This window comes from Protobothrops mucrosquamatus, unplaced genomic scaffold (genome assembly GCF_001527695.2).
Source record: "Protobothrops mucrosquamatus isolate PMUCROS unplaced genomic scaffold, P.Mucros_1.0 scaffold211, whole genome shotgun sequence".
Taxonomy (NCBI): domain Eukaryota; kingdom Metazoa; phylum Chordata; class Lepidosauria; order Squamata; family Viperidae; genus Protobothrops; species Protobothrops mucrosquamatus.
Genome location: NW_015386565.1, coordinates 734887 through 748151, shown reverse-complemented (window position 1 = coordinate 748151; position 13265 = coordinate 734887). Strand labels below are relative to the sequence as shown.

The following is a 13265-nucleotide window of genomic DNA, read 5'->3' as shown; positions in this document are numbered from 1 at the left end:
CCTTCCTTCCTTCCTTCCTTCCTTCCTTCCTTCCTTCCTTCCTTCCTTCCTTCCTTCCTTCCTTCCTTCCTTCTTGGAATAAAAAGATAATGAATATAACACATTGAGTAATTAAATTTTCATTAAGGTCCCAAAAATTCCTTTATATAGTGACATATTTAAATGGCTTTTCTTCCCTGGTAAATTGACATGAACATATAGATTTGGGGAAATGTTTAAACAGAAAGCAGTAATATGGCTTTGTTTGAATGGAGCTTAAATTGGAAACAAGGTGAGGTTTGGGGTTGTTGTTTTTTTTTTTAAATGGGAGGGGATAGTGGATGAGTGAATAGAGTTGGTTTTTCCTCTTGCTTGGAATTTTGCGTAAGCCTGAATGCATTGTGGAAGGTATATGAGGATCAAGCTTCTGTTTCGCCTATGAAGCAAAGGATGCTTTACAAAGGACAGAAGACAGACTGCTGAGAAGAAAATAGGCAGCTTTAGATAAAGCACTGTAACAAAGACTTGTAGTTTTATGTATCATGGTGTCCATTAAAGCTTAATAAGGAAGAGTGCATTGAACCTAGTCAGGCATATGTTATTCATGGGAAGAATAAACATTTAAGAGGCACGCAGAAATAAAAAAAATGGGAAGAACATGATTGTTTAGCTTTTGAAAAAAGCTTTGCAGGGAAGATTTTTGTTTTCATCTCCCACAGTTTGATATGCAAGGGAGAGGGAGAGTAAGCTGCAAATGTTTTGAGCATATCAATGCTAGAATCCCAGGGGGGTTAAATGTATTGTGGTAAAATGAAACTGGACTGCCTTTAAGTGTGTTCTATTTTATACATACCATTGAGAACCTGACAAAAGGAATGATTTTGATACTCTGCTCATAGTGATAAAAATCATATCTCAACAGCAAAATTATTTCCCTTTCCCTTAAAAATAAACTCCTATGTTTTAAGCCCATTGCTTCTGCATTTTAAAATTAGCAATCCAGGTTCAGCTTCCCCCTCCCCTTTTAACATTTATAGCCGTTAATTGTGAAGAAAAAAAGAGAAGGAAGTGCAGATTTTTAATAGATCCTGCCTCTAGAAGAAAGGGTTAACTTTTAAAGAGGGAGAAAATGAATAATTCAGTGTTCAGCTTTATCACTCTGCATTTTGCTATCTATTCTTTTGGTCCTCTGGAACTTGCCGTGAAAGGTACAGTAGAAGAAGTCAGCTGTGAGGGGGGGGGGCGGACTGTGATAATTTGCACACCCATCCCTGTCATTGTTCTGCCTGAAGAGACGGGGTTGGGTTCAAGGCCACATGTGCTCCTGTCATCATTCACATTTCTGCTCCAAGTGCAATACAGAGTGTCAGCTCTCCATCTGTCTTTGCAAATGTATGAGTCCAGCATCCAGCTTCCAGCTACAGAGGCACAATCAGTTAGGATGGCCCTCCTTGTTTCTGTGTGTTCATTCCAGAACAGGAGGCACTGAGACCTAAATAACCTCGCCTTTAGGAGAGACTCGGTTACTGTGGCTCTGTTTTATTCATAATGCCTGGTAAGTGACCCTCCTCCTCTTCCCCTTTCTCTCTTTCTTCCTTGATTTTCCTTCTAAGCACTAATCATTTTATGGACAGATTATTTTTTTTGACAGACAAACTGAAGACTTTGAGGTTAGCATGCGCAAAAAATAGTTTGAAATGTGAATTGCATTCTATTTGTAGAGGACTGTGTAAAGTGTGTGAGTGAATGTGTGTGTGAGAGAGACAAGGATTATTTAGGATATAATAAATCGGAATGCTGAATATTAAAGAAAGAAAAGGCAGTGGCCAGCCTGTCTGCCTGTGGATGTACAATTCAGTGAGTTTGTGACAAAAAAAGGGGTTTTTATTTCTTACATTTGACTATATTCTTTTATCTGTAAATCTTTCATCAAGGAAGGAGGAATTGTGTAATTGTGAGGAAAGTCCTCACAATGAGCTCTTGGAAAAGCTGTTTGTGTTAGAGACATGAAGTGAGAGGGAATACAACAAATTGTGTCTGATTTTGCACTTAAAACCAACCCGCTGCCTTTCACAAGCAGCAGCTGAATATTGGAACTGTATTTTTCCTTAACATCTCCTTAAAATTGCATATCTGCTGAATGAGTGAAACTGTTATGGAAGTGGAAATTTTTAGAATGTCAGTTTCCTCCTGAAAATATTATCCTTGGACCTTGACCTCTTGCCTAATTGATAAATGGTACTGCCAGTGGAAATATGTCATTGGTGTCGAGTAAATTATGTGAAGGGATTTGGGGGGTGGAGAGAAGTATGTGTGTGAGAGAGGAAGAGAGAATCTTTTGTAAACGAAGGAAGAATGGAATCTTTCTCTTGATATTCTGCAACGTACATGTATATTTGCAACAACATATTCAAGTAATGATAATTAAATTACTTATATATAGATTTTAAATAACAGTGAGTGATTCTACAACTGATTATTATGGGGAGGAGTGGGGGGAGAAGAAAAGATGCTGTCTTTGCTGAAGAGTGTGTACCCATCACAGATGGTGTTTTGAAATAGTATCTGCCAGTTTGCTTTGACCACAGTTGTATGTAGGTATTGCCAGTGTTTAAAGAATTTATTTTCTTCTAGGATGTGTATTCCTGGTCATTTTTATCACTGACATGTTTTTTGTCACAATTGCAGTCCCAAATCAAGAAAGTGAGAATACATGTGCTCATAGAACAAGACTGAGAATTGATGCAGGCAAATTAATTTGAATAAATATCAACCAAAGATTAGGAAATACAAGTTTTATCTTTCTGTCTGGAAGTGATAATGTGCAGATTTTGTATTCTGAGAGAAGTAATCTTAATTAGTAACATAGCTACGACTGCAGTGATCATTCACATTGAAATGCTACAATGTTTTCTACAGGAGTTTTGCATGTGTGGGTATATAAACTATAAATGCTTCTTTGGAATGTTATGTTTGTTATAAAGACGGTCTTAGAAATAAATAGTTTTGTGACACTTATGTTGTCACAGAGTGGCCAAAGCATGCATATCTATGTACAGTATCTGTATCTTTAAACTTATTAAGTTATTGGCTCTCAAATTACTTAATCTACCTACTAGTTAAATCACCATGCATCTTTAATAAAAAGGGGTTGAACTCCACTTGTTTCTATAGACACTTATCAGTGCTGTAGAATTTAATAATTACATAAATTTTTAATTTCCAGCAGGCTTTTTAACAGGAAACAGAAATGATGTACAAGCGAGACTTGGGGAAGAGAGAGTCTTAATGTTAGCTCTGAGTGTTAGAAAACCTTGCACTTGGATACAGAGAATACCCTAACAGCTGTGACTGAGAGCATGTGCCAGAATGGAGATACTTGAGCAGATCTGACACTTGGCTATTTTTGACACCCATCTGTACTACCCACCCCCCTTCCTTTAGGATGCACTGCGTCTCAATCTGTTCATAGCATATTTCAGCCTTTTATTATTATATTGTTGGTATTTTTTCCTCCAAATCGGCATTATTAGCCATCTGTGAAAGATTTTGTACTTTTAAAATAAAGCTATAATGCTCCGGAGAGGAAAAGATGTTTAAATTTTATGAAATCAATATTATGTCATTGCTGTTGTATGTATGTGCCTTGAGTTTGGGGGAAGCATTCTTTGAAGAAATTCAGGTATTTATTCTTTGCATTGCAAGAAAAAAAATGAGGGATCATATACAGTACTCCAGCTTTTCTGGTTTTAATTATAGCAATAATACTCTTAGAATTAGTTACAACTTGTGATTTCTGTTAAGTGTGATGGGATATAAATATTTTCTGTAGGTAGAAACCTCTCTAAAGACACTACTGCTGGAGTGGGAGAGAGAAAATTACAGTACAATAGAATGGATATTTTAAATAAATTCATATAGATATATGAATGGTAGTAGTACATGAAATTTTGCTACATAACATTTCAAGTTAGTCCATAATACACAGTCCTATAGTACTATGAAACTAGGCCTTAATTTTCAGTAAATTCAGGAAATCATATAAAGTTATACAATGTCTTTAAGGCTGGCACTTTATAGTGTCTTGAATTTAGCAGGAATTATCTCTGAGTAGACATAATTAAAATTGTACAGAAAGACAATAATTTTTTACTGTTCACTTTTTAAGCAAAACGCCAGTAACAGTTTATGAATTTGTTTTGTTATTAGAATTGGTTTAGAGTTTTGGGGGAGGGTTGGTTTTTTTTTTTGTAAAATTACAAATTTACCAGTCATTTTATCATCCTTTCAAATAGCAGATGTTGGCCTACAGAATGCTTTATTGTTGCCCATAGCAATCTTTAGGATTGTTGCCTTAAAAGGACAATCACTAATCACAGTCATTGCAGCCCAGAAATAATGCTGTTCTTTCAGAAGATGGCTGGTATTAGGTCAGACCACCCCTTCTTTACTTCTGCTCTCCAGATGTGGCTGCAAAACTTTTTAAGTTCATGTTTCCAGGGAAAAAAAAGGAGGAGGGAGTGTTTTCAAATCTGGTTTTACTTAAGACATCTCCATCCTGGAGTGCATTTCATAAATTGCCCACATATTTTTCTTAGCAGAGAACTTAACTGGTTATAATTTTAAACACATGGTTACATCATGTGATATTTTCAAAACATTTGTACACATAGCTATAAGGTCCCAGCCGAAATGATCTATCATCTCACAGGCAGCCCCTTTTTAAACAGTATATCTGCATTTTCCATTTAGCAGAGCTATATATTATTGGCTTACATTCTGGGTAGTAAAACATTGCATTGCTGATTGTAAAACATGGACTTTATTATCTGTTGATAATTGATTTGGCATTTATAGCCACTGTGTACCAGAGAAAGGCTTTCTGGATTTAAAATTAGTGCAAGCCACTGATGATTAAAGAAAGGAAGCATAATTACTGTTATCCCAGTAACTTCACCTTAGGAAGATCCACAGTGGTGGGATTCAAATATGTGAACAACCGGTGTGTGGATGCTGCTTCTGGAAGTCCATTCTGGGCCTGGGCAACAAAAAGTTAGCTACCGGTTCTGCCGAACTGGTGCGAACTGGCTGAATCCCATCAAACTTTTTGTTTATTTCGTTCCAATTGAATGTATATGTGAGTACTATTATGCAGCAAACAGCTTAAACACTATTAACTTGGCTCAGTTCTGTTTTAACTTGCTGTTGCTATGCTATTACTTCAGGACAATGCTTTACAAAACAAGTGTTCTGCCAATTGTAGAAAGTATGTCTGGAAATATTTAAAGGGCTTCAGCAGTTAATGCTGTATCACTGTTTCAGTCATCATACTTAATGTCTTTGCTTAACTGAGGGGTTTAGCCAGTAAGTAAAACCCTGATGGATACTTTTGCCTCCTGGATTCCTGGAAAACATATTGATAGTTGGAGAAAGTTATCTAAATATTTTCAAGAGGTGCAATTTTGTTCTCTCTATCACCTTTCATGTTAGCAACAGTTTCTGAAGTTACAGAATAAATTTATTTTGGGTGATTTGTGAGAGAGGGACTTGGTTTGGTTTGTGTACGATATAATCTAAACAGAGCTGTTATTTCTCAATAATAGGACTTAATTATTTTTCAATAATTATATAGTACTCAATCTTCCTAACCGGCAGATTTTCTCATATATTCAGTTTATCCTCCTGAAACTTATTTCAGGAAAAAGATTCCAATAGGCAGGCAGTCTGTCTGCTTCTGTGCCCCCCATCTCTGATTATTGATTTGATTTCACAATTTTGGGTCCCAATTTTGACCAGAACCTTATGAAATTTTTGTATAGAAAATGATTAATGAGTTTCTGTCATAGAAACCTCAATGATGAATGAATTTATATGTAAACACATATCAGTAAGCATATATTTGTTAGATATAGAGACTTATATTTTCTCTAGGACCTCCAAGTGACTTGCATAAAGATTACTGTTTAATTTTACCCTTAGTACAATAACCTTGTAACATATACTGTGAGGCACGGTGACTAACCCAAAGTTACCCAGTATATTTATACAACTGTGAATATACCTGAAACAGATTTGAGTCAGTCCAAACCCCACACTTTGACCACTGGCTCTTGACCAAAGCAAATATTACAAATTCAATACTGTACCAATCTGGTATTCTTCAGATACTTTGGCCATCAGCTCCAAGTTTTTTGATTGATCTTTTTATTCTTATTGAGGAGCACAATGAGACTTTGAACTATACTGACTGTACTGAAATATACCAGGAGCCTATTTACAACTTTTGTTTCACTTGATTGTACCAAGTTGTATCTCAGTTCTAATGATTGACTTAGCAAGGATGAAGCGTGAGTGAATGACAGTATGTCGATCTTTTGTCTTTCTCTATGTACTTCATTGAATTTACCAATGTTGTCATAGCCAAAGTCTTTTCCTTTGTTCACCGGGTAGAATAATCTGTGTATTCTGTATACAAACAAATTTTATGACATACCGTACCTGAATTTTTGAACTATCTTCCCTGAAGAATATTAAGGTTGAAGTAATGCAAAAGGATAGAAAAAAAATCAAAACAAATGTACTATTTCTTTTGTAAAAAAAGCCTTTCCACACTGCACTTCCTCTCTTTTATACGCTTTTCTCATATGATAATGTTAATTACTACAAGGTGGGCTTGATTAAATTGTTTTAAGCAACCATTTTTAGCATGCTGCAGTTGGGTATGACCAGATCCATAAAATCCCTAGACTTTAACATTTTAGGAGCTTTAACCAATTCATTCTTCATTTCCTAAAATCAACTTGGCAAAGAACAAACATAGCCACTCTTTCATCTTAGGTGAACTTATGTTAGGAGGGCCAGGTCTAGATTACAAAGCTGTAGATGATACTAGATAGCAAGCATTTTGTGTTTTTCTTTGCTGCCATCTATGGTTATCTGGATTTTTGAAGCCCAATTCTGAGAGATTTAATATATATGCAATCTGTACTTCCTTTTGTAAGAAGAAGGAAATACTTGCTTATGCATTGTGAAAAGTGTAAGGCATTAACAATTGAACAAAAATTCACAAAGTCAAAAGTTGTTCCTTGCAAGCCCCATTAAGATGAATGAAAACTACATATGACTATATTTCTCAGAAGACTTTAGTACATAATTATCATATCTGATTATTATTAGTGCCAGTGCTTTTTTTCTAAAAAAAAAAAAAAAAAAAAAGTGCCGGAACTCACACACATCATACAACCCGCCTTGCCTACCCTACAAGGTTCCATCCAAAAAAGGTGCCGGAACTCCGTTCTGGGCGTTCTATGAGAAAAAAAAAAGCCCTGATTAGTGCTATCGTGTTTGATAACTATCTCTATAGTAGGTATTATACCCCTCTGTGTATCTTATACAAAATTTAAAGGACTCAGACTTTCAATGGCTACCTGTGTTTTCAATATTTTCATGTGAAGGTTTAGAATTTTAAGCATCCGATTATTCACTATGTAGTATTTCAAGGTAGATCAGACTAGGAATTCAATGTTATGTAGGTCAATACTATTATTATTGTAAAACTATAATAACAAACTTTTGCAAGTCTGAATGTACTTTTTGCTTCCCTCCCTTTACCTTCATGAGAATTTCATAGGAGTGGGTCTTCTCTGACATATTTATTCAGGTTACATTTTTTCTCAAGACTCAGCCCTCTTTTATCTGACTATTGTCTTGGTAGTGATTTTTCCTCCTGTCCTTCCTGGCCATTCCCTCTGACCTCTCTATATTACAACTTTTGATATATTGAATTTTTTCATGTGTGGAGGAAGAGGAAGAGAGCAGGAGCAGGAATTTGGCATTGTGCAACATACATTCTATTTAACACTTAAGACAATGTTATTATACACATAATTATGAATGTTCATTTGATATTTGTTCCTCTTCTTCATTTAGCTCATTTCACTTTTAGCTCTGAAATTAGACAGTTTTTCCATTTACAGTATTTCAAAGACAAGTTGGACTTGAAAGTGCATATTTGCTAGGGATTTCATTCAAATAAAATATACCATTTTGTTGTAATTGTTAAAAAAAAAGTCTCGGATTTTAAAAAGTAGCTATGGAGAAAATTAAACTGCCAAATATATCCATCATTATATATTCTTAATCTTTGAAATGAAAAAGAAACCTATACATTAATAACTACACAGTATAAGAATACAAGGAGCCTTGCACAATGAATTTATCTAATTCAACATCTATCCCAAGTATAAGAAATTGATATATTTCATAATTTATGATAGGAAGATGGTGGAGAAAAATGATGAAGTACTTACAATGTATTAAATGAAAACAGAGAAGGATCTGACTTATTTTGTAATCCAAATAGTAATATTTTTTGCAGCAGAACATGTCTATCTTTGCTCCACAACATACCAAATGCTTTACTGACACTTGGTTAGGTTCAGACTTATCTAGGAGTGGATGACAGGGCCAACCTTCTGCAGCCTGATGACCTGTATGTGTGTTCAAGTTATAATTCCAGTCAGCACAACAAAAACATTTAGTATGCTGATATTACCTATTTCTGGTTTCTGTGTTATATCAGTATCCAGTTTATGCGTAGTTGCTTTAAAAAAAAATGCCTAAGAAAACATCTATTTCAGGCTTAGTTCATACTGAATTTTAAAAGAAAAAAGTGCAATTTCTGCTCCCATTAATGTATGGAATATTTACTCTATCAAAACGACAAGAAGTCTATAATTTGTTAGTCACATGGCAAAACCTCTTTTCTCCTCATAATTTTATCTAAAAATTCAAAGCTTCCCTCAGTTGTTTCATCTATGAAAAACAAAATCCCCATATTCCTTTGGAAATTGATAGTAAGCAAAAAGATTCTAGAATCACTGAATTGGAGGAAGCCTTATAGGCCATTCAGTTCACATCTAGTTTATCATCCCACCATCTGGAGGTAGGAAATCTAGTTCTAGTATATCCCCAAGAGATTGCTAGCCATTCTCTTTAAAGATCTTCAGAGAATCATAGAGAAACAGCCATCTGCTCTTTTAATTAATTAGTTCTGTTGTTAAACTACTCTTTCAATAAAAGATTAAACCAAATCTATTTTTTATTGCATTTTTAATTATTTTATTGCTTTCTTAAGCTCTTAAAACATTTTAGATATTTTTAATGTTTAAACTATGTTTTGTAATCTGTCTAAAATACTTCATGTGTAGCATGGAAATACAATACTGTCAATTATTTTGTCACATGTCATTGAGAAGTTCACAAGCTATAAGTACCACCACCCTTGTTCATATTCCCACTATCCTAATGACTACTGATGTTATTTATTATTAATGGTTTGATTTGTTTTGATTTGTATAGCTGCCCTTCTCACCAAAGTGACTCTGAGTGGCTCACAGAGTTAAAACAACAATCCAATAAAATGGCTAAAAACTAGTATAGCAACATAAAGCAATCAATAGCTAATCCTTAATTGTCTAATCTGTTTCTAAAACCATTCAAATGGATACATACCGGTATCATAAAAATTTTGGGAGTACATTCCACAGAATAATCACATAGTTTGTGAAAACATCTTTTGCCTGCCTTTAATTTCCTATTGTTTAGCTACATTAGTTAACAGTTCTAATTTCATGTTTTTTCTTAAACTGCAATGTTTAGAACACATAGCTGTTTTTCAAGGAAATTGCTTTTTAGCCATAATCATCTTAAATTATCTTTTCTGAATACTTTCTACTTTCATAATATTATTTTGGAGTTATCTTACATTTTGAGTTTTATTCAGATACATACCTTCACTAATCCAGCAGGTTTCTTCTGAATCTATTCGAGAATTTGTGGCCTGGATTTCATATACCACCTGGATTATTTTCAAAACCATTCTGTGAGAGATAAGTTTATCATTGGTAATAAATGCATTTCTCTTCTCTATAATTTCTGTCTTAAGGAAGAGAAGGAGAAGGTAGTATTAAAAAAAAGAAGAGACAACAAGAGAGAGAATTGGATCACTCAGTGAAGGGGCACTTTGAGGGAATTTAGCCCTTAAGATTTTTTAAAAATGGCCATCCTTCTCTAATTAGAATTTCCATTCTAATCCCTGCTTTGATTACAAGCCAGAAATATTTTTTCTCGAAATAATTTTTATTATTCATCTAGTATAAATAAGGAACATTAAATAAGTCAATACACAAAGGTAATAATCTTTCAGTTGTATCCGTGCTCCCTCTTTTTTAACAATACAGGAATTTCCAGCAATTATCAATTCTATATACTGTAGCTGTATGTCAAAGTTACCCATTTTCAATTATCCTTTCTTTTTTATACTACCACAATTGGCATCACTGATGCATATTTTTTAAAAAAAAAACAACAGAAAAATAGAGGATACATATATCTGAGAGAGAAAAAAATTGTACATTTCCAAACTAGTAGAAAGAGGAACAAAGACATTACTATCACAATGGATAAACATTTATGTAGCAAAGAGAGGCATTACTATTGGAATCAAATATTTTAATAATGCATTGTTTCTTTGCTTTCCTTTATGTAGCTCTAGAAGCTTTTCAGTCATCTGAAGTTATTTGCCCTATTGGCATCTTCTTATGGCGCACCTGTTGTCTTGCAGCCATTCTTTAAACAAACTGAAATAGAAAAAGAGCATGATGTAATCAGAAAGGAATGTTCCACTTCATGTTCTGGAAAGAGAAATATTATATATGAATGGCTGGCTCATATATGCATTGTTTACATTTAGAAATAAGCATATCAGGGAACAGGATTTCTGTACATCCTGGCAATTATCAATACTGTTGTGTTCCACCATCCTTCTAAAATGATCTCAGCAATGGTAAATCACGCAGTACAAGTGGCCACGCATTGTGGTGAGCAAGATAGAACTCTTTTTAACATTATGCTTTTGTTTTTAGATATGTTTATGGAAAATCAAAGAACAAAGTTATTTCTCTTCACCAGTTTTGGTCCATGCCCACTTCTGCCGATAATAATAATGTATAAGCTATAGTTCTAGACTTTTAAAAAGGCATAGCGCTGACTTTGTTAATTGGTCCCACTGCTGAACCCAAATAAGTTATCATCATTGTCAATAGATTTAAATGCTTATTATGCCACAAATTTCTGTCCACAGTAGTCACAGCAATAGCAATCAATATAACAATTCTAATTAAGAATGGATAAACTCTTGTGGACTTCAAAGATTAACCCTATCAATTGTCTAGCTAGTCAGTAGAGTCAGGGGAAACAGCTATACTAATATCCTTCATGCAGCCTAAATTTGTTAGAAGTGAAATAAGATAACTATTAGAAGTGAAATAAAGTTAGAAGTGAAATAAAATAACTATTCTCTTTGGAAGCCAGACAGATTTAACCCCTTTGTACATTAGCATCTATCTATTCTGATTGGAAGAATTTCTTTAGGATATCAAACAGATTTTTCCCATCACTTGATTCCTGAATCTTTAACAGAGATTTTAAGATTCTGATTTAAAAAACCCCAACTTCAGTTTTGTTCAGTTTGTGATCAGTCATCATACTTCTCAAAATCCTTAAAAATATATATAAATGCATTGTGATAGCTAATTCATGAAATTATCAAGATAAGAGTGATGGTCATGGTAGAAAAAAGGAATGGGAAGCTGTTTTTGCCATGGCCATTGATCTAGTATGACAAGCCCAGTCAGGCAGATAAACTTAAAATTATTAACAAGGATCTTTTGGATATAAAAATATAATTTCCAAATCATAAAGACATGAAGCGGGCACAGCAGTGCCTGCATTTTCTGCACCGCATGAGAAAAGCACATCTTCCTTCCCCTGTCCTGACCACTTTCTACAGGGGGGCAATCGAGAGCATCCTGTCATACAGCATCACAGTCTGGTTTGGAGGCATCACTGCTTCAGACAGGAAGGTGGTGCAGAGAGTGGTAAGAATGGCCGAAAAGATCATTGGCAGTCCCTTCCCTCCCATCCAGGACATAGCACAGAAGCGCTGCTTGAGCAGGGTCCATAAGATTATCTGGGACACTACACATCCTCTTCACGACCTGTTTTTCTTGTTACCTTCTGGGAGGAGGCTTCGTGGTATCCGAAGCAGAACATCCAGATTCAGCCAGAGTTTCATTCCATACAGCATTAACCTTGCGAACTCTCAAGCTTCCTCCTTCCGTTATATATTCAAGATGGACAATATTTAATATTTATTTGCTACGTATATGTAGGGATGTGGGTCTATACATATGTTGTTCATAGTATGTTTAGGTGTGTGTCATATATGTGTTTCACTTTGAGAGCAGGCAACTAAATCTCATTTTTGATGTGTGCCATTGTGCCCACAGTATAAAAATGACAATAAAGGTTATCTTATCTTATCTTATCTTATCTTATCTTATCTTATCTTATCTTATCTTATCTTATCTTATCTTATCTTATCTTATCTTATCTTATCTTATCTTATCTTAAGCCATGCAGACAATCAGTTTAGTTTAAGGATATCTTCTCATTGCTATTCTAATATTTACAATGATATGCTTCAACAAAATGCAGAAAAGACATGGGGAAAAAGTACATGTTGATTGCATAGTGGATAGGACAACTGATTCATTTTGCAGAAATGGTTGTCTGGGAAATGTTTAGAACTGTGCAGGCCATCTTTGTTTTTAGATGAATGAAGGTTAATAACAATTCACCTTTTAGTCCCTTCCGTTGCATCATGTTCCTGTTGCCATGTTAACTGTTTTCACTAGAGCATCTGGATAGCATAGTGGGTCTGCCCTTGACTTAGGAACCTCGGGTTTAAATTTCAGCTGTTACTCCATACCTGTAGGGGTCCTTGAGCTAAGACACTCTAATGTTTTACCTGCCTTTCTCAGATATAGAGTAAGAAAAATCAAGAGAGTCATGCCAGCTCAGACATCACCCGGATTAATAGGGTCCACACCAATTGTTAGAGAAACAGAACAGTCTAACAATAAGCAGGCTATTGGAACAAACCATACATTGATGACACCAGAGAGCCTGGAATTGATAGAATACTTCTACAACAGACAGGATACAGTATATGATATATGAAAAATATGAGAGAACTTTAGATGTTCAGAAGACCTATATTCAGCAAAGAGGAAGTTGCTGTCATAACTTGAATTAGACCAACTATACATTATATCCCAGACTCAAGAAGTCTAAGGAGAGGTACATTAAAGAAACAGAGATCAAGAAGATACTCAAATAACCATCAAGGTGTACTCCCAACTGCAGTGAAACAATACAATAAT

The 13265-nt window shown here is 34.8% G+C and overlaps 1 protein-coding gene across 1 annotated transcript in view; it reads left to right on the top strand.

Moving 5' to 3' along the window:
- The window catches only part of RUNX1T1 (RUNX1 partner transcriptional co-repressor 1), a 123923-nt gene that overhangs the window by 20397 nt on the left and 90261 nt on the right, over positions 1-13265 (top strand). The window lies entirely within an intron of this gene.